General features: G+C 36.1%; 1 long non-coding RNA gene across 1 annotated transcript; it reads right to left on the bottom strand.

Annotated features, from left to right (window-relative positions):
• Nucleotides 1–53: 53 nt before the first annotated feature.
• On the bottom strand, nt 54–22,486 carry LOC135966442 (uncharacterized). The gene is made up of 3 exons (XR_010579759.2): nt 22,411–22,486; nt 6,820–7,050; nt 54–2,190 (listed from the first exon to the last, which is right to left on the bottom strand). It is a non-coding gene; the product is annotated as an uncharacterized lncRNA (long non-coding RNA).
• Between the last annotated feature and the right edge of the window lie 675 nt (nt 22,487–23,161).

Genomic DNA, 23,161 nt, shown 5'->3' on the forward strand with positions numbered 1-23,161 from the left:
CCAAATCACCATTTGGAATTCTAAAATATAACAAATATTAAAAGCAAAATGAATTTTCCTTTTATACATATGTTTGAGCTTCAAAATTTTTCTTCTAGGGTTTACAAAATTTCACTTTCTGCTTACATACCTCTCAACAAAGAATTAATAAAGCATTGGTGAGACATATTAAAGACATAACAAGGTATAAAGTATTACTAACATTGTTATGAGGCAAAATGCACTTTACTTAAACTGATGTTCTTCAGTTACTTAAAGAAAACTCCTTTAATCATTCTAATACGTTTTGAATTTTATTTACAGATCACATAAGATGCCTTTCCTATTAGCCAAGGAAGTAGCTGTGTTTGCATCTGAGAAATATCTAGACCTCTTAGTACGTACAGACCTAGAGCAGATCATTCCATTAAATATTCAAGAGCAAGCCTGGTAAGATTTTCAAAAATGCAGGTATTGAGACCAACTAAGTATAATGGGGATTTTGCATGAATTTGCTCAAGAAATTAAGGGTTAGGAATTAAATGATGATTAGAGCTATAAGGAAACGTGTAGATAATTCTCTCATTCTGTCATGCTAAGGAAAAAGCTATGATTTTTGCTTGGTTATTTATAAATAAAATTAGCCTAACAAAGTTCATAGAAAAATTATCTAAACATACTAGCCTAGCATTCAGCTACCTCACTTGGAACCAGATATTCAGCCACTCATAATATTCTCTGGAATTCTTGGAATCTTCAAGCTGGAAATGTGATTGGGCAGTTGAGACTATAGGTTGGAGAGGCTCTGGATTTCACAATTCCTTGAAAAATATGAAGGTGTATTATTGCCACCATGTGTAAATGCGTCAAATTTAATGCTGAGGGTAGTTTGACTCTCTTATTTGCAAGGAACAAAAATGTGTCAACTTATCTCAAATAATTTAGAAGTTGTAAGAATCAACATTGTGGTGCATACATACTAAATTCTCTTCCCAGCCAATCTATTCCAAGAACATGTGTGTCACTCCCCAAATCTTTGTTCTTCCCAAAGAATCATCAATGGTACACCTACACAAGGTAGACTAATCAAATATTTTTTCCTATGAATAAATAATTTTAAACTAAATGATAGACTGGTTTTGCACGACCTGTGTTGTATTAATGTTAGCATATAAAGGAAATTTTTATAAAATTTTGCTTTTCCCCTGCCTGGTGGCCCAACCCTTTGATGGAATGGAATATATAACAGGCCCAAGTATACCACGATAAATTCATATTTTTACATAAGTCATTTGTAACCAAAAGAATCTTAAATTACACATATGGACATGCAAATTTATAAAATACTGAACAATCAAAGCTGAACAACATGAACTAAGAAAAATATGAAACCTGAACAAAACTGGAATCTATGGAAATGCTGACTCAAAAATTTTCACTCCACGCTCCACCACTGATGAGGCTCAGCTAAATTTTGTAGTCCTTCTTTGGGTCAATTTATGATAGGATATCTCAACCTCTACTATTTATTTTTCCACTGAAGAAGAATTTCAGCTTTTTAGAAATTATGATTTGTTGTAATCCCTTATAGTCCTGACTTTCTACCTATGACTTCCTCTTAGCTTACATTCTCATTGCTAACTTGTTTTCATTTTCATAAAACTAGTTAAATGTCTAAGAAGGAAAATTGCTATTTCTTGCCTCGGTTGCCACGGATAGGTGGCCAATCAGAGGACTGACGGTCCTTAAGTTAACTGATTGTCCCTTGTAGATTCAACTGTGAGAACTCAGTGTTTGTAGAGTTCACTCATTTCACCATAATCTAGGAAATAACTGGCCTTTTTGAGGCCTGTCTAGTAAAATGGCAAAGAATTATTAACTGCAGAAGTCGTAGAATTAGAAAGAGTTGAGCTTAAAGGAAAATTATTTCAAAGCTAAAATTAATTTTGTTTTAAAGTAGAATGGCATATAGTTCATTCCTTGATATTAGGGTTATAATAATTTTGCACTTACCAGATGTTAAGGTTTTGACTTAGCCAATAAATATTGAATATCATCATGGGGATCCAAGATTAGATAATTTCACAGATAAATTATTCTTCTTGTTGGTTTACAGTTGACTAGCCACAATTTTTAGCCTGTTGTCATCAAAACATTTAGGTCACCAGACAACTTCTGCTCCTCTAGATATATTTATATTGTTGGACAAAACTAGGAAAGAAAGTAAAAGAGACCTTATCCTTGTAGAACTTTTGTCTTTTTATTTGAGAATAAAAACCTTTTTTAGGGTTTGTATCTACACAGCATTGGCCAAAACTATGTCATATGGCCATCTATTGCTATGATGGACACTGAGAGGTCAAATACTTTGCTTTCTCAGTCAGAAGTATAAAGGAAGATAAGAGAAAGGAGTTAGAAATGACTTTGGGAAACCTAACCACAGTACCTGCTTCAGCATTATTAAGTTCCTCAGAAAATGGAAGATTCTAGTAGGAAGGTTAATGTCAGTAGACAAATGGAGTGTAATATGAAGAATGTGGTCTAGATGTGTCCAATATTTCTCATGTAAAAAATACCTGGTATCAAAAAAAATTATTGGGTTGCTTTTCAGCTGCATTTTAGATCTTGTAAGCTGAAGATGCATGTATCCAGGTGTCTCAAAATCACAATAAATATATTTTGTAATGCATATGAAAAGATAAAGCCTCTCACGAATCTTAAATTTATTGTTAGATGTTTGTTTTGCCTTGCTTGAAAAACACATTTATTTATTAAAATGGGTAAATATCAAAGAGTCCCATAGAACAAAGAAACAATAAGCTATAATCCAAATGTGGATTAATCAAACTAAATGTGGATGGTTTGTATACATTACTTAGTCCAATGTTGCATAAAGTGGAACTCCACATCTACACACTTCTTACAATAAATATATCATCGACTAAAATATACTACTATTTTTAAAAATTGTTTTATAGCACAAATGAGCACCTCAATGGCATGTTCCCTCTCTTAAACATTAGTAAACTGTATAATTTATTGAATTTTTGTGTGAAATAGAATATACCAACAGCCCAAAGCAGGCTCCAAATCCTTTCAAAAATTTTTGTTCTCCAAATTTCTTTGTAACCATGCTGCCACCAAGGATTCTAGCTTCCTTCACCTTACTCATGTAGCATATGGCCTTGCTTTCTTCAGTCTCCTTTTTACATTGGATTTTGTTGGAGGGACTTTGAATTTCTCTCCACTTACTACAAAGAGTTGTTCCCCAGCTCCTATCTAATACTTACATCCCCAGACCGATCATATTGCTCTGGAAACGCTCTCCAATTAACAGTATCTACTCTTCTTAGAAAACAGGGAGAAGTTATAAATAGGATTTCATTTGTTAAACTAGAAAATCAATCTTATTATTTCCCTTTAATAATTTTCTCTTCCACTAACTCACTACCTCATCTGCATGTATCTTGGTCAATTTTCTCTGGAGGGGTAACCAATGAAATCAAAAATAGGAAACAAATAGATGAAACCGAAAGCTGACTCTGAAAAGGCCAACAAAATTGATAAATCTCCTAGCAAAATCACAAACAAAAAAGAGAAATAATATAAATTATGAATATCAGAAATGAAAGAAGGGTATCATAATTAATCCCATGGACATTAAAAAGCTAATAAAGGAAAATTATAAACAATAGTATGCCCACGTAGATAAAACGGACCAATTCCTTGAAGACACAATCTATAAAACTTACACAAGAAGAATAGACTATTGGAATATCCATTACAGAAATTGAATCAATAATGAACAATCTTCCAAAATGGAAAGCACTAGTCTTAGATGACTTAATTGTTAAATTCTATCAAACATTTAAAGAAGAAATGATTTTGAGCACCTTTTCATGTACCTGTTGGCCATGTATATGTTTTCTTTGGAAAAATGTCTATTCAGGTCTTTTAATCATGTTTTTAATTAGGTTATTTGGCTTTTGCTATTGAGTTGTATGTGTTCCTTTTATATTTTGGTTATTAACCGCTTATCAGATACACCATTTGTAAATATTTTCTCTCATTCCATAGGTGGCTTTTTCAATTTTACTGTTTTCTTGGCTGTGCAAAAGTTTTTTAGTTTGAGTTGTTCCACTTCCTTATTTTTGCTTTTTTTTTTTTGCCTGTGCTTTTGGTCTCATGTCCAAAATAATAGTTACTGAGACAGTAAGATATCACCTCACACCTGTGTAGGATGGTTATTGTTAGAAGGACAAGAGATATGAAAAGATGTGGAGAAAAGAAAACCCTTATACAATGTTGGTAAAAATGTAAACTGGTATAGCCATTATATAAAGCAGCGTAGCGGCTCCTCAAAACAAGTAAACAATTACCATGTAATCCCAATTCTTGGTATATAGGCAAAAATAAATAAGCCAGGGTCTCATATATCTGCACATATTTCCACTCCTATGGTCATTGGCAGCATTTTTCACAATTGTTGAGATATCGAAACAGCCTAAGCATCCATCAATGGAAGAAAGGATAAATAAAATGAGGTACATATAATGCACATTATTCATCCACAAAAAGAAAAAATTCCTCCATTTGTGGCAATATGTACGACCCAGGAAAGCAATATGCTAAATGACATGAACCAGATACAGACAGACAAATACTGTATGATCTCATATATATGTAGAATCTAAAAAATTTGAAATCATGGGAGTAGAAAGAACAGTGGTTGTCAGGGGCTAGGGGGTGGGGAAAATAGAGAAGTGTTTGTCAAAAGGTACAAACTTTCAGATATAAGACGAATACATTCAGGGGAAGCTAATGTACAGCATGAGTTGATGGTTAACTAATGTGGTTGTGGCAATCATTTCACAATGTCTATGTATATCAAATCTTCACATTATATGCCTTGAATATATACAATTTCTATTTTTCAATGAAAGATTTCAAAATGAAAATATAAATTATGCCAATTCTCTATAATTCACTTTTATGTATGCTTAACATAGAATACTGCTTGTTTCAAAAAATTAAAAGAAAATTGAAATTTTGTTAGTAATTTCTTCTTAATTTTATTAATTTCCTAAGACTTTTTGGGAATATGTATAGTCTCCCTATTAAAGAAACCTATACCAATAAAAATTTGGATATATAAAAGAGAGAAAATGAATTATATATGTATGTATTAGAAATGACATATTTCCTCAGAATACCTCTCTTTTCAAGGTTTTGAGAAACTAATACATATAATGCCTGAAAACAGAGTAAGGAGAGAAATTATTCCTGAAGTAAACATTTCTGACTTTAAAAATAAGTTTTAAAAGAGTTAGATGTTACAAAGAAAACTAAATACACTAATGTTTTGTTAAGTCACATAGAAGCTGAAAAATGTCTCAATGGAATTTTTTTTTAGTTCTGTTACAGTAAAGTGTTATCACTTCACATTTCTGCTTTTCTCAAAGTTGATTATAGTGTGAATAAATCAATATACAACATTTCTTAACAACGACAATTGATGGAATTGCATATATTACTGCATACCATGAAAGTTCTACCATATTCAAAGTTATTAATGCTTACATAAAATATTATTTAAATAGTAAAAATAATATTTTTAGAAAAATATTGTAAATACATTGTACCTCTCAAACTATTTTTTCTCTGCTATGTGACACACAAACTCTCAGGTTCAAGGCCCTCCCATACAAATTTCAGTTTTGCTAAATATAACAAAACACTTTCTTTACTCACAAAGAATATCTGAGTGCCACTGAAGATGACATTATTGAAGAAATAACTTGAATAAAGAAAAAGGAGCATTAACCTTGACTATGCCTTTAGCTCCAGCCACCTTTTTAGGAGGAAATTGTTGGGCAGGTTGGGGAAGGCTAATAGCAGAACGAAAACTGTAAGCCAGATCGGGTGTCAGGAGGGGAGGTGATAGAAGGATTATAGGGTCGGGGAACGGAGCCTGAGGAAGGATTGGGACCTGGTTCTACCTGGCAAGGAGCAGCCTGGGGAGGAGGGGAGAAGTCAGTTGGGTCCGTAGAAAAGGAGGATTCAAAAGTCTCAGAGCTTGCAGTGGAGACTGAAGGAACAGACAGGAGAGAAAGAAGAAAGATTTGGGACGAGTCGCATTGGGAGCGGAGACTACGGAGGGACCAATGGGTAAAAGAATGCTTGGACATGGACTTCAGGCACCTCAGATCATTTGCCCATTTAATGTCAAGAATTATCTAGATCTTGTAGGATGGAGAAATTGAGAGTGCCGTTTTCTGGCTTTTTGGAACCACTGTCAAGTTTGTACTGGGGTCAAGCAGTATTACAGAAGAAAATAAGGTGTTTAGGTTTTAGGTCAGGTGTGAGTTGAAGAGGTTTTAAGTTCTTGAGAACACAAGCTAAGGGAGAAGAGGGAAGAATGGAGGGTGGGAGTTTGCCCATAGTGAAGGAGGCAAGCCCAGAGAAAAGAGAGGGTAGAGACACAGAGAAGGGGAGTGGTGAGCAGCCCTGGGTTGCAATGTGGGTGAGCAGCCAAAGTAGGCATCCCCACAATTGACTTGCCACCAAGGGAACATGGGTGAATGATGAAGGAAGGCATCCCTGTGGTGATCAGACACCAATGGAGTGTGGGTGAATAAATCAGGCAGGCATCACTGCAGTGATTAAACACCAAGGGAAGACTGTCTTCCCGAGTCCGTGACCAGTGCCAGAGTTTTGGGTTCACGGATAAAATGTGTCTCCTTTGTCTTTACTAGAGAGGAAAAAGAACTGGAATTGGAAGGACAGGGAGATTGAAGGGTAGCAAGAGAGGCTGGAGAAGAGAGTGAAAAGACCGCTTACCTGATACAAAATTGGTGAGATGTTCCTTGGGCTGGTTGGTCTGAGGACCTAAGGTCATAGGTGGATCTCCTCATGGAGTGACGATGAGGACAGGGGACCAATCTCCTGAAGGAGTCCTCCTGTTCTGGGTTTCGGCACCAAATGTCATGGACATCCATGTGAAGAGACCATCAAACAGGCTTTGTGTGAGCAATAAAACTTTTTAATCACCTGGGTGCAGGTGGGCTGAGTCTGAAAAGAGAGTCAGCAAAAGGAGATAGAGGTGAGGCTGTTTTATAGGATTTGGGTAGGTTGTAGAAAATTACAGTCAAAGGGGGTTGTTCTTTGGTGGGCAGGGGCAGGGGTGGGAGTCACGAGGTGCTCAGTGGGGGAGCTTCTGAGCCAGGACAAGGAATTTCACAAGGTAATGTCATCAGTTAAGGCAGGAACCAGTCATTTTCACTTCTTTTGTGATTCTTCAGTTGCTTCAGGCCATCTGGATATATATGTGCAGGCTTGGGTTCAGAGGTCTGACATCGACGGGTGTTGTTTTTTTTTTTTTTGAGTTCTGTTACAGTAAAGTGTTTTCACTTTACATTTGTGCTTTTCTCAAAGTTAATTATAGTGTGAATAAATCAATATACAACATTTCTTAACAATGATAATTGATGGAATTGCATATATTACTGCATACCATGAAAGTTCTATAGTATTCAGTTATTAACATTTACATAAAATATTATTTAAATAGTATAGATAATATTTTTAGAAAAATATTGTAAAAATATTGCATTTCTCAAACTATTTTTTCTCTGCTGTGTGACACACAAACTCTCAGGTTTAAGGCCCTGCCATACAAATTTCAGTTTTGCTAAATATAACAAAACACTTTCTTTACTCACAAAGAATATCGAGTGTCACTGAAGATGACATTTTTGAAGAAGTAACTTGAATCCACTTAAATATGTTTAAAATACAAATTATTCACTGTATTATTTATTTTTTGAGAAAGAAGAAAATTGCTTTCAACACAATTCACAATTGATTGAGCAAAAACCTGTAACACTTAATAAAAAGATTAATTGTAATGACACTGTCTAAAGTATTATATTTTTAAAGAAAAGTGAGTTCAAATAAGACATACCTATTTTTAAAACACATATTAATTATGCATATAGAATGTATGAAAAACTGCATTGATACCAACTCATATTCCTTTCACTTTTAATTTTAATTTCAATGGCATAAGTTCTTATATTTTATTATTTCATAGCCTCTCTAGAATTATTTCTATTATTCTCCTTATAAATTTTAAATCTTTACCAACTATGAGAAGTTGATATTTGATTATTACATTCCTGGAGACAAGATAATGAAAACATTCTTCAGCCACATATAAAAGAAATGAAAAGAATTGTAGTTAATTTTACATACAATTCAAGGGAGAAAGGTAGAAAAACAAATGTTAGTGACTAAAGATATCAGGATACCGAAACATATGCTATCGTCTATGACAAATTTGCTTTTGTTTTTGTTTGTTTGTTTTTTATCATTCAATATCACATTAGTTTGCTCGGGCTGACATAATAAAGTCCTACAAACTGAATGGCTGAAAACAAATGTATTGTCTCATAGTTCTAGAGGATAGGAGTTCAAAATCAAGGGACGAGGAGGGCCATGTGCCCTCCAGAGCCTCTAGAGAAGAGTCTTTCTTCATCTCTTTCTGCCTCTAGTAACCCCAGGGATTCCTTACACTGTGGCAGCACAATTCCCATCTCTGCTCTCATCTTCACATGGCTGCCCTCCCTCTGTGTCTGTGTCTCTGCATCTTCCCATGGGAGTCTCTCTGTTTTCTCTTAAGGACACCAGTCATATTAGATCAGGTCTCACTCTAATCAACTATGATCTTATATTAATTTGAATATATCTACAAAGACCTTATTTACCAGTGGTTAGGATTTTACCATATCCTTTTGGTGGGGGCACAATTCAATCCAGTAAATAGTATATATATTGTTATAAAAAAGCAACTAGTATGACTTTGTTAGTATTATTTTTCAAAGCTTCTAAGGTCAAACAACAAAAGCATTAACATTGGAATTTTTGAGCTTTTTAAAATTAACTCAGATGGGCATGTGCACAAAAAAGAATTAAGCTATTAAAACATGGTAAGAAGTTAACACATTTTAGAGGTCTAAGTTGTGTGTTGGCCTTTCTCTGACAGATTCACTCTTTTTCTGTACTGCTAACTGTACTCATTTACATACACTATAGGAGAGAAAGTAAAGAAAACTGGACTGTCTAAATTAGTGATTCTCCAACTTTAGAAAATATGTAAATCACATGGAGAGCTTGTTAAAACACAGATACGAGGTTTCTATCTACATGTTTTCTGATTCTATAGTCTAGGGTAGAATCTAGGAATTTGTACTAGTCCAGATTTATTGTAGGACATAGAAACCACTCTAACCATTTTAAACAGAGAGGCATTTTAATAAAATTATATTTCCAAAATACTTAGAATTAATTGAGGAGTGATAATCAGGGGGCTGCCACTGGACATGTGATTTCAAGAATATACTATTGCAGTGGCAATCCAGTGGTTCAAATGCTGCCACTCCACACCACAGTTACCATCATTGAAAGGGGTTATTAACTAGCAGAATGTAGGGCCCAGCCACTAGCAAAATGTTTGATCTTCACAGCATGTGTGTCAATTGGCAACAACACAACTCAACAGAAATATCACTTGTCCCTCTGTTATACAGGTACACTTCATTAGCAGAGCCCAAATCATATTCAGGACCTTAGACCTTAGCTACAAGGTAGAGAGAGAGATGCAGTTAGACTTAGAGCCATAAGGTGCCACAGAAAAGGAGAGAGATCGCCTAGATTCTGCACAGCACCTTAAGTGGTTCTAAAATAGCTGACCCTGAAGACCATACTGAAAAGATCTCAATGTTCACTCATTTAAAACAAGGCTAAACCAAAGTTTGAGTTTACTGGTAACAAATGTTTCTTTTTTATATTAGAATTAATAAAGTAACATCTATGGCGGGGTGCAGTGGTTCACGCATATAATCCCAGCACTTTGGGAGGCTGAGACAGGCAGATCACTTGAGGTCAACAGTTAGAAATCAGCCTGGCCAGTATGGTGAAACCCTGTCCCTACTAAAAACACAAAAATTAGCTGGGCGTGGTGAGGCATGCCTGTAATCCCAGCTACTTGGAAGGCTGAGGCAGGAGATTTGCTTGAACCTGTGAGGTGGAAGTTGCAGTGAGCCGATATCATACCACTGCACTCCAGCGTGGGCGACAGAATGAGACTCCATCTCAAAAAAAAAAAAAAAAAAAAAGGAAAGTAACATCTAAGCTGAGTCTAAATTTCAAAAAATTTAAATGGAAAAAAGAGATGTTGTAAACAAAAGCACTATCATGAATAAATAGTTTGGGCCCACCCTAAGAATATATGCTATTGTTATTCAATAGAAGATAGTTCTAAATGATACTTGGTGCCCATATTGTGAAGAACTTTGCATTTCCAGGCTAAATAATTTAAGTTTCATACCTTTATCTATTGGGGTTGTGCTAGCTGGTAAAACAAATAGAATCGAAAAATACAACAGCTCGAACAAAATAGAAATTCATTTCTCATTCTCATAACCATCTAAGATGGAAGTTTCTGGTTGGAAAGCAGCTTTCCTCCACATAGTGACTTGGAGACTGTGGCTTCTTATTTTGTAGTGCAATTGTCCTCTAGGGCCCCACCATTATCCATATACTACCAACCAAGGGGAAAAACACTGTGGAGATTGCACCATTCTTAAAAATCATGGCTCAGAAATGGCACATATACCTCCTTCACATTCTATTGGCTAGAACTCAGTCACATGACTTTATACAAATAAAAGGAATGCTGGGAAATACAGTTTAACCGTGCACTCTGGAAAAAATATTGTCGTTAAAAATCTGCTACAATTCTGTAGACACACATCCTCTCGTGGGTTCTCCAAGAAACATTAGTATTACGAGTTACTCTACAATAATTAAAACAAAACAAAACAACAACCAGTACCCAGCGAATAAAAGGCTCTGAGAAGTTTTCTAATAAAGAAACCTTGTAATTGTATTTATACAAAGATTTTATACTTGTTTAACTATTGAAACCCATTTTGAAAGAATGCTTCAGAAAACAATATTATAAGCAAAGAGCAATTAGTGATAATCTCTGAGTAGGGGAGTATTACTGTATGATCAGAGCTATTCCTTTGAATTATTAAGCTGGATAGTATTTGCAGGGTACATAGAAGAGAATTAGTGTGAGGAAGGCATGCCATGAGGGATGACATTTAATCATAAGTGATGACATAATAAAAGTAAAACATTATATAGCCTGGTTTAGGCTGATGACAGAATGGAAATGAGAGAATTTAAAAAAAAAAAAATCATTGATACTGAAATAAACAGACCTGACAACTAATTAGATGTAAGGCTACAGAAAAGAGTCACATATGTATCTACTTTGATGTGAACTAAGGATGAGGGAGAAATTATAGATGTCTCCAAGGTTTTATTTTCAAGGAACTAGAAACATGGTAATCAAAAAGAGTTGTTTTGGCAATTATTAACAGAAATAAATCAGAGAAATATAGGTAACAGTTGGTTTTGTTATGAGGCATTAAAAAGCCTTAAATTAGTGTAAATCTTGGAAATTTGAAGTTACCAAAGATAAAGTAAGCAACAAGAAATAAGGAGGATTAAAGCCTAGTTATTGAGGGTTACTGCATTTAGATGGGAAGAAAAAAAGATTAAAAAATAATAATAATAAGGAAGACACAATACCTAATGCTATGTATCAAAACCAAGGGAGGAAGAATTTGCAACCAGTCAGTGGTCATCCACCACAAATAGCATAGAGGTGACCAGTATTACTACATCACCAAGAGTGTGATACAAATAAGGTCACGTTCCATTTAACACTCAAATTAAATGCTCCAGGCAAAATTAGCAGGACAAGCAATTTTCTTTAGAACTCTTTTTTCACTTCAAAGGCTAAAAGAACCCTGGGTCTATACTCAAACAAACCTTACAGGCCAGCTTTTTTAAATACCAGGTGAAATGAAAATTAGAAATCCATCTCAGTACCCTGGGCACACCAGTTTTAGGTTACCTTTCTTTTTTTTGCTGAAATAGAATGCTGCCATTGAAAACAAACCTTAACCAATATTGCAGTGATCACTTTGCTGGTGCAGGTCTCCATGTAGGCCACAGTTATTCTTTGAGCTAGAAAATGATTTCTTCACACTCTAATACCAAATTATATTTTTGAAAATACATAGTAATATATCAGCTAAAATTCACACAGAAGCAGACTAAGGAAAAGACTAAACCCTCACACCCTAAAACATGAAAATTAGTAACTCAGAAAAGAAAGGGAAGAATCTGGTATAATATTTCTGGGCTGTTAATGCTGAAACTATCATTTCAGAATTAGTGTTCAGACAAGAGATTGATGTAATCAAATGCTAAGAATTCTCAATAACATCCTTAAATTGGAGAGTGGTGGACAGAAGAATGCATTAATAGTCCATAGCACATAAAGAAAAACAAAACAAAAACACTGAACTTTTGAATCTAGAAGTCCTACTTAGCCAGGACAGGATCTCACCAGAAATAGAAAGGTCAGTCAGGGGTGGCCTGCTCTTTTCCAAGGTTTTATGTGATCTGGCAGAATAGGTAAATTTAAGATTCCACATAATTGATTTGGCCTTGGTAGAGAACTTTTAGTAGGACCTCAGAGCACAGAACAGCTCCTGGATTTTCCAGAAGAGACTCAATGCTCTTAACTAGAAAAAGTATATGGACATTAACACCAAACCTACTATCTGTATCTCTGAAGGGAAGGTAAATTCCTAAATGAGGCAGATAAACATAAAACAGAATTTAAGCAAGGATATGGCCTTGAAAGTATCCAAACATGCTAAAGAAAAGACAGAAAAATACCGCCTGAATTATTGAGGTGTTGAAAGTGTAAAGAAGGAAATGTAATCAGCAAGAAACTAGGTTTTTATGAAGAGCCATATAAATGTATATTAATGTTAGTAATGTGGTTAATAGATTTCTCAACTTTTAGTATATACCTAAATACAATTATTGAACAGTTCATTATCTTACAGAATACAGAATAGATGTTACCAATGTGGTGTATTGCCCATATTGGCAAGAAGAAAAATGGGAAGAGACATGGAGGAAGCAGAAGGTCTCTAAAACCTCAAAAACAAGAAACACAAAACAAAACCAAGATGTAGAGTCAAAAGTTGATGGGAAAAGAAACAGAAGCATGAACGTATTATTTAAATTTTCAAATGTAACAAATTGTTAAAACAAAAAACTGATATACCTATCAAATTTGAGAGGGAGGAGAGGAAGTAAAGATGTATTGTATATTGCTAATAAATTATGGGAAAGGGGCATAAGAATTCTATTTAGCGCTCTAGCAGGAACTAGGAAAAGAACCAAAATAAAAACTGTTTTAAAGTGATGCCTCTGCAATACAGTGCTGATGTGGGAAAAAATAAAATGTAAGCCAATTGATTTCTATTTTAACCATTTAATCAGATTTCATCATTTACACATTTTATCATTATAATTTTGAAAGTCAATATTCCACTTGTTGTCCAGGTATTAATTGCCTGCCAAGGAATTTAAGATAGGCAAAAAATTTCAGCAAACTTTTCCCTGAGCAATAGGCACACTAATAGTACTAATACTAATATTAATAAATACTAATACTAAAAGAGGAACACCTTAAGTTCCTCTTTGGATAACAAACAATCTGATAAAAAGTGAGTTTCTACTTCACTTTTACAGGGAGAGATCTAGAAGACTTGTATAGCTGGGTTTTTTTGTTGTTTGTTTTTGGATTTTTTGGTTGTGTGTGTGTGTGTTTCTTTTCTTTTCTTTTTTTTTCTTTTCTTTTCTTTTCTTTTTTTTTGAGACAGAGTCTCGCTCTGTTGCCCAGGCTGGTTCATTGCAACTTCTGCCTGCCAAGTTCAAGCAATTCTTCTGCCTTGGCCCCTGGAGTAGCTGGGACTACAGGCGTGTGCCACCATGCCCCACTAATTTTTTGTATTTATAGTAGAGATGGGGTTTCGCCATGCTGGCCAGGCTGGTCTTGAACTCCTACCCTCATGATCCACCCGCCTCAGCCTCCTAAATTACAGGCATTAGCCACCACGCCCAGCCAGCTGTTTCTTTTAATCAAGTTTTACACACCAGGCACTCTGATGTACAGATCACATTAAAGGAAGAAGCATGGGAGACAATACTATTGAAATTCAATATTTTGTGGGCACAGATAACTTTTGTGTTTACTTAAGCAGAGTGTTGGTACTGGAAGACAGACTGAAAGAATTTATGGAATAAGTTAAACATAAAAAATTGTTGCAATATAGAGTTTGTTTACAAGAATAAGGAAGGAATAAATGTATAATGAAATATGCTTATTCAGCTCCTCCGGCATGTCATTGTACCCTCAATCCCACTCTGCTCTTTATTCCTCAAATCTTCCTTTCACACAGCCCTTACTCCCAATTTCATTTGCTTTCATTTACTCATCCTGCATGACTCATTTTAAATGTCACTTCCATTCAGAAGTCTTCTCAAATGAACCTGGATATGATTGCATTGCATGTGCGTATGTGGTACCATATGCTTCCTGTCTTAGAGGAATAATCAGACTTTAGATTAATTATTTACTTAATTGTCTGTCTCCTCTAGTTTATTCAAAAATCTTTTAAAGAAAAGCCTATGTCTACTCTGCTCTCCACTGCATTTCCAGGGCACAGAGAATGTCTGACACAGTCAATACTTACTAGAGAATAATTTTTTAATGAATAAATAAGTAAATGAATGTATGAATATATTACATTGTTTGTTTATCTGTTTGTTTGAGGGGAGAGAAGGAAGGCATTGAGGATGCTATTTCAGGATAAGAATTTTTATTTATTATTTTTTAGTGAAACAGAGTCAGCCAAGGGAGAGAATAGAGGTGCAACTAATAACTATTTAGTAGAGTAATGCCTTCAAGAAATGCTTCTCAAACCTTAAGTGCATACAAATGGCTTGAATAATCTGTTAAAAACACAGATCGGATTCAGGAGGTCTACATGGTGCATGTGACTCTACATTTTTTTTTTTTTTTTTTTTTTTTGAGACGGAGTCTGGCTCTGTTGCCCAGGCTGGAGTGCAGTGGCCGGATCTCAGCTCACTGCAAGCCCCGCCTCCCGGGTTCACGCCATTCTCCTGCCTCAGCCTCCCGAGTAGCTGGGAGTACAGGCGCCCGCCACCTCGCCCGGCTAATTTTTTTTTGTATTTTTAGTAGAGACGGGGTTTCACCGTGTTAGCCAGGATGGTCTCGATCTCCTGAACTCGTGATTCGCCCGTCTCGGCCTCCCAAAGTGCTGGGATTACAGGCTTGAGCCACCGCGCCCGGCCGCGACTCTACATTTTTTAAAAGCTCCCAAGTGATACTGATCCTGGGAACCAAATTCTAGGTAACACTGTGTTAGAAACAGTAGGGAAAGATGAGTCTAATTCCAAACAACAATAAGTGTGTTTAGCCTGCAAGGAAGAGAATTCCAATTTACATAGATGGGTATATAGACAGATGGAGACAGAGAAACCTAAAGGCAAAAAAGAAGACAAACAAAGGTACTCTCATTGAAAATCCTCTCTTCCCCCAGTAACTAGATGGCATACTACTTAAGTATTAAAAATTTGAGAGTGGGCTGGGCGTGGTGGCTCACACCTGTAATCCCAGCACTTTGGGAGGCCAAGGCAAGTGGATCACTTGAGGTCAGGAGTTTGAGACCAGCCTGGCCAACATGGCGAAAACCCATCTCTCCCAAAAGTACAAAAAATTAGCCGGGTGTTGCGGGCGCCTGTAATCCCAGCTACTCTGGAGGCTGAGGCGGGAGAATTGCTTGAACCTGGGAGGCGGAGATTGCAGTGAGCTGAGATCCCGCCACTGCACTCTAGCCTCAGTGACAGAGAAAGACTCTGTTTCAAACAAACAAACAAAAAAGGAAAAGAAAAGAAAGGAAAGGAAAGGAAAGGAAAGGAAAGGAAAGGAAAGGAAAGGAAAGGAAAGGAAAGGAAAAGAAAAGAAAAGAAAAGAAAGGAAAAGAAAAAGAAAAGAGAAAAGAAAAGAAAAGAAAAGGAAAAGGAAAAGGAAAAGAAAAAGAAAAGGAAAGAAAAAGTGATCTGGGCTTGCACAAATAGGAAAATGTTTTCAATCAGGTGATGTGGGAAAGGAGAGCAGTTCTTAACTTTCACCACTAAAATCACCTGGGGAGTTTTCAAAAGTTCAATGCTCAGACTACACACCAGGACAACTAATCAGAATCCCTTGGGTCTTTCAGTATCAATATACTTTAGAGCTTCTTAGGTGAATCCACTGGACATCCAACGGTGAGAACTGTACCCCTATCAATTTGACAGCAGCTAACAACTTGAAGCCAGTGGGACCTGTAGTTCTCCTCTCCTAGAACCTCACTACTGGGAGGTATGCTACCATCATAGTAAGACTCAGGCTGAATTATTACATGTTTAGAAGGTTCAAAAATAATTAAAGTCATACTAATGTAAACTAGATGAAGTCTTAGCTATTTAACCTCTTAGGCAGTCCAACTGTTGTTGACTTCACCACACAGAAGAATTTGAGAGCAAGCCCAAAGTAAGAGTAGGCAAAGTTTATTTCAAAGCAAAAGTACACTCTGAGAGGCAGAGCAGGCTGCTCAGAGGGAGAGACAGCAGCTAGTTCCTTAAGAGGAATTCCTTTTATGGCTATTGTTTTATGGGAGTTGTTTATGCATATTCATTCATAAAATACTAATGTAGTCAAGTTATGCAAAGGTGGACCTGTGGTTGGTGGAGGGCCTTAGCATCTACATATGCCAACACACATCTCATGCCTCGTTAGCATAAAAAATCTCACCTAGGGGTGTGTTTTCTACTATCAAAATGAGGAAAAGTTCACTGTAAGCTAAACCTTGAGCCTAGCTGCATGTGTGGACAAAGTCCTAGCTTCCACCCACCTCCAGGCAGGAACTTGTGGTTTCTTGGGCTTTGGGTGTTGACTGGCTGGAGAATGGGGAAGCTACATCTAGAATAAAAGGCTTTTGTTCTCTTTCCATGGCTGTACTAGGTATCAGGAACTTGTAACCACCTGGCGGTCTTGTAGGATTGTTTATCTTGCAGAAAAGTTGCTGAAGCAGGTGGGTACAAGAGAAAGGAGCCTGCTGTGAAAGGGGCTTCATACAAGGGGACAAGTTAGGATCATCTAACTTTGTAGTTGGATCAAGAGACAAACTCTCCTAGCAAGTGAAAGGGACAAGTCTTAACGGGTCACTGGAACTAGTGTGCTTGCTGAGCTCCTCAGACTTTTAGATCTCATTAATGATAACTGTACTTTTTATTTTTAACCCATCATATATGTTGTACAACACTCATTTAGATAATGAAAATTTATTTTTACCATTCCTTATGTTAATTAACAAATTCTCTAGTGTAGATTAAGATAACACTAATTGAATGGCTTGCTATACTTGTGGCTGGTATGGGCCTTTGATTAAAATCTTTCAAATGCTAATTAAACACCCTTGAATTGTAAACAACTCATTCTGTTACTTAAAATTTAAACACTCCCTAAAGTGTTGATTGAAGTCAGTCGCAGCAAGTATCATTGTTGAGTGCTCAGTGATTGAGGGCCAGAGTTGCAAGACTTAGGACAGTATCTTACAAAGCAGAATCAGATTGAATCCCACACAATTCCAAATGATCTATCAGACAGACAATTCTCGTGAGAGATTATCTTATTTATACATATCTGAACCCAGGTTTCATCCTTGCTTTACATAAAAATATAAAGTGTTTCTGCATTGTGTTAGGGAACTCTTAATTTTTCAATATTGCAAGTGACATGTGAGTCAATGGACAATACTTTGTATTGTTCAAATATTTATCAAGAATTGCTTATAATTTCAGAAACAATGTCACCAACAGCAATATTATTTGTACTAATTGAATCATTAATACAGCATCCCTGTATCAGTCTATATTTGGGACTGTTGCCATCACAGTAATATTAAACATTGGTGAAACATTTAGCTATTTCATTATGCTTTCCAGCACAAATTGTACATGATCGTTTTTTTAAAAAAAAAATGCACTTAGCTGTATTATAACTTTTCTTTTATCTCTTTTTTATGTCACAGCTATGTTTCATTCTATGTTGCAATAATTCAATTTTTAAAACATTCTTTGTATAAGTAGGTCATACATTTGTGAATTCTATTTCATAATAGTAAAGGGAGAGTTAAAATATTGTGCTGTTTGTTCATACTGAGCTATTTTAAGTATAGATAATATGAAAGTTTTAAACAAAGTTACTGAACAGAGGTGTGCACACTGTGAGAACTCAATAAAAAAAATAGAGAGCGTCCTTTCAAAGTGGAACTAATTACATTGTTTCGTGATGTTTTTCATCAATGCTCATTACTTGCTCCATAAATACAGTGTTTCCTGAAGAATATGACAGAAAAATAAAAGATGAGAATGATTTTGAATAAGCTCCCAAACTCATCTAACAAGTTTAAGAAGTATGTTAGAAATAATAGATGGGTGGGTAAGTACGGAGAGAATGAATTTAAAAATTTTTCTTCTGTGAAAGCAACACCAAACTTAAACAGGCAAGAAAGATTTCATTGAACGCGATTGCAATAAAATAGAGAGAGACCAGAATACAGTACAAAAGCCTTCCCCCCACCTTATCCACAGAGGATAGGTTCCAAGACTCACAGTGGATGCTGAACCTCAGGATCGAGCCCTTTAGGTAAATACAGTCGTGTATTGCTTAATGTGGAGGACATACTCTGAGAAAAGTATCAATCGGCAATTTTGTTGTAGGAACATCATAGAGAGTACTTACACAAGCCTAAATGGAATAGCCAACTACCACCCAGGCTATATGGTGTAGTCTACTGCTTCTAGGCTACAAATCTGTACAATATGTTAATACTGTATAACATGTTAAAACTGTAACACAATGGTATTTGTGTATTTAAACATAGGAAAGGTAATGTGTTGTGCTGCAACATTACACAGCTTGAGCCTAGCTGCATGTGTGGACAAAGTCCTAGCTTCCACACACCTCTAGGCAATAGGAATTTTTCACCTCCATAATAATGTTTTTTTTAAGAGACAAGGTCTTTCTCTGTCACTTAGGCTGAAGTGCAGTGGTGTGATCATCACTCACTGTGACCTGCAACTCCTGGGCTCAAGCTATCCTCCCACCTCACCATCCCAAATAGCTGGGACCACAGGCATGCACTACCATGCCCAGCTAATTTTTAAATTATTTTTGGTAGAAACAGGGTTATGTTTCCCAGGCTGTTCTCAAACTGCTGGCCTCAAATGACCTTCCCACCTTGACCTCCAAAATGTTGGGATTACAGGTGTGAGCTACCTCACCAGGTCTCCATTATAATCTTATGGGACCACCATTGTGCATGTGACCCTTCATTAACTAAAACTTCATTATGTGGTACATGACTACTGTTTTCCCCTATACATACATATCAATGATACAGCTTAATTTATACATTGGGCACTATAAGAGATTAACATCAATAACTAACAATAATATACAACAATTATAACAATATGCCAGCATCACTACTCTGCTGCTTTGGGGTCATTATTAAGTAACATAGGGTTACTTCAACACAAACATTGGGGTACCTCGACAGTCGATCAGATAACCTAGATGGTTTCTAGGTGACTAATGGGTGAGTAGCACATACAACGTGCATATGCTGGGCAAAGGAATGATTCATGTGGTGGGTTGGATGAAGCTGGGTGACACTGTTATGGGTGGGTCTTTGTTCTTAGAGCTCCCAAGATGGTGGCACCTACTCCCAAGATGACAGCAAGCCTTTTGTTCTCTGACCTGGGGTTCTGGGCCTCAGGGATTCGAAGGAATGGAACCTTGGGCCATGTGGTGAGTGTTACAGCTCTATTAGAAGCCGTGGATCACAGAAGAGAACTGTGGAACCCAGCGACTAGTGTTCAGCTTAATTAGGATGAACCTGGGCACTTAGCCACACAGGAACAATGGTGAGCCTCCAGCCCGAATGGGAGCAGCAATGGGTACCTGGCTGGGTCAGAAAGACCACAGATACCCCGCGGGATCCAGAAGGGTGGAAGTCAATGGTGGGTCTGCAACAGCGGCAATCGGCAGTGGTGGATGGCAAGCAAAACCTCAGCTCCAGCTGGAACAAACACAGACCAGAAGAGTGTGCAGCTGCAAGATTTAATAGAGTGAAAACAGAGCTCCCATGCAACGGGAGGGGACCCAAAGGGGGTTGCCCACTCCCAGGTCGAATGCCTGGGATTTGTATCCCAGTCACTGTCCCTCCCCCTGTGCTTTCAGATGATAGATGATTTGATTGTTTCTTTACCTCCTGCTTTTAGCCTAATTGGTATTTTAGTGAGCCCTCTTTACGACCTGATTGGTTGGGTGTGAGCTGCATTACAAGCCCCATGTTTCAAAGTGGGCGTAGTCACCTTCACCAGCTAGGCTTAGGAATTCTTAGTCCGCCTAGGACATCCAGTTAGTCCTGTCTCTCAGCACGAGATTTTTATCATACTACCCAGAACACTATGTAATTTAACACTAACAAATTCTTTATTTCTGGAATTTTCATTTAATATTTTTGGACTGCAGTTGACTGTGCGTGGGTAACTGAAACTACGGGAAGTCAAACTATGGATAAAGGGTACCTATAGTATGAACTCAACTGCATTGAAAGCGACGGCAGGAGAGTTTTGGAAAAGCCAGGCATGAAGATCATAGACAACGTGTGTTGCCAACTGATCTTACCCAAAAGAAAAGTAAACTATCTCATATTTTCATGAAAAGAGGTAGTTTTATAACTTTGAGCAAGGCAGTCACCTAAGTTAGGCTACTACCCTCCCACAGAAAGTAGGAGATGGGGTGCTATCTCTCTTAATGTTTACATTTTAAAGACATGGCAAACAGATCCTTCAGACTTTCCTGAGTTGTAAAACTGACCAGAGGCTTTTAAAAGGATTTACTTCTCAAAGGGGCAGAGAAATAATTAACAATTACAGATTTTCTAAGTGAAATGCTCTAAGGAAAGGGAGATCAGGACCTGGAGTCAGAAGGAAGGCTGCCTAAAGTTTAGTCAGGCAGAGGGAACTACAAGGCCACCTGTAAATTAGTCACCCTGGAAACCATAAACTTATTCCACTCATCCCCAATACCTTCCTCTCAGCCCCAAGGTATTGAGAATTTGTTTTTGGATGAGGACAAAATTGTGTTTTGAATAATTGATCCATTTTTTGTTGTTATTCTTGTATTTATTAAAATTTAGAAAAAATAAAATAAAATAAAACTTAGAAGATAAGACAAAGTGTTTCCCATATAATTTTTGTCAACTGTGAAGAAAATACCATGACTAATGAAAATGTATGCATGGATAAGTTTGGATATGTCTGTTAAAAATTTTTGTTGTGTGTGTGTGTATATATATATATGTTAACATACAGGATAAATGTCACATTTTATTGATACGTAAGTATTGTCCTAAATGCTACAATTTTATCACAATTTGCCCTGTTATCATAAACAATATAAATAATCATTTAAATGACTGAGCAATACAATTAATTTTCCATTATAAAATTTATATTCAACAGGCAGCATGAACATTTTATATACTCCCTTAAGCTAAATATATTTCTGCTGTGCTTTCATTTAAAGTAGATTTTCATTTATACAATACTCTATTGCTAAAGCACTGAGGGCTTACTTCAGAAATATGCATTTCATTTTTTAAGTACATGAAAGTATATTAAAAATCTCCCATTATTATCTCTACTTATGAATATCTGTTTGTACAAGACTTGAAGTTGAACAAAATGATTTTTTATGAAACCATTAAGCAAAGATTCATTTAGCCCTAAGGATAGAAATAATTGTATCTGTGTAGATCTGGTTTTGTAATAGATCTAATATTTCTAAATTTGCAAATAAGTTCTATTAGAGTTTTCCCCAAGCATATCCCTAGACACTAATAACAAATATTTGAAAAAGATACTGCTATTTTTTCTCTCTGCATTTCTTATTACTTATGTGCATCATCTACCCTTCATATTTTCCAGTAAGTGATTGGTTTAAACACAATTCTTACAATATAGCGTTTGTGACACAGAGTGCATTTTATGAATAAAGGAACAAAAATGTTTGTTTTCCCTTTCAAATGTTTTTGCTAATCTTTCTTATTTAGTCTTTTGAGTGAACATCATTCTATAGGTTGCAATAATCTTTAATGAATCATAATGTATAAATTTAAAAATTATAATGCATATAAATAAGTTGATATTATTTATGTCCTATAAGAATCTGTTAAATTATGAAAAGCAAGATCTCCTTGTGCATTTGATCATTCTTAAAAATTCAATTTATTCACTCTCAAACTTTCAGAAATAATAAAACAAAAAAACATTGTTTAACGTGAAGCAAATCACCTGTTCTTGAAGTGGAGGTCTGAGCAACCATGAGGCAGTAAGAGTGACTTCAGCAAATCTGAGGCAACCTGTGGAGCGGCAAAAGCAGTAGATTTAGAGGCAGGAAGACCTGGATAGGAATTTCAGCTATATCATTTTTTGGGCACATATTGGAAACAAAGAATAACTTATTCTCTTTCTTGCCTATGTTAAAATATCTACATATGATTATTAAATTGCTCTTTGTAGTTCTCTTAGTATTAATTATATCAGAAATTTTCATTGTGTAACCCTATTTATTCTTTTGCAGTCATTTTCCTATTTACATCTGTCAATTTTCATTTTTTAATGTCCCCTTTCAACTTTGTAGTTCACATCAGAAAAGGAGCAATGTGTAAAACACTTTTAAATCAGAAATGGATGATCTCACAGATCACCTTTAAAAATATGATATAGCAGCAACTGCATGGTTCTGATGTTTCCCTTGATCCAAATCTATTTTCTCCATTAAATGTCCAAAGATTAGAACTATGTGATAGCAGACAGCTTTTTTGTGGCCTTACCTCTTTTTTGTATTTTCCAAATTTGCTATATGTAATTATATCAAGTCAGTAGCTTCATTGTGTTTAAGCAGATGACACCAACCCGGGCATATTCATAGAATCATAATAGCGTTTTTGAACAAACAAAGACGATTTCTCTTGCTTTGTTTCTCTCATTTCTGCAGGAATGGCAGCTCCCCCAAATTCCACCCTGATAGTTTTTTTTTAAT

The sequence above is a fragment of the Macaca fascicularis genome, chromosome 12 (genome assembly GCF_037993035.2).
Source record: "Macaca fascicularis isolate 582-1 chromosome 12, T2T-MFA8v1.1".
NCBI lineage: Eukaryota > Metazoa > Chordata > Mammalia > Primates > Cercopithecidae > Macaca > Macaca fascicularis.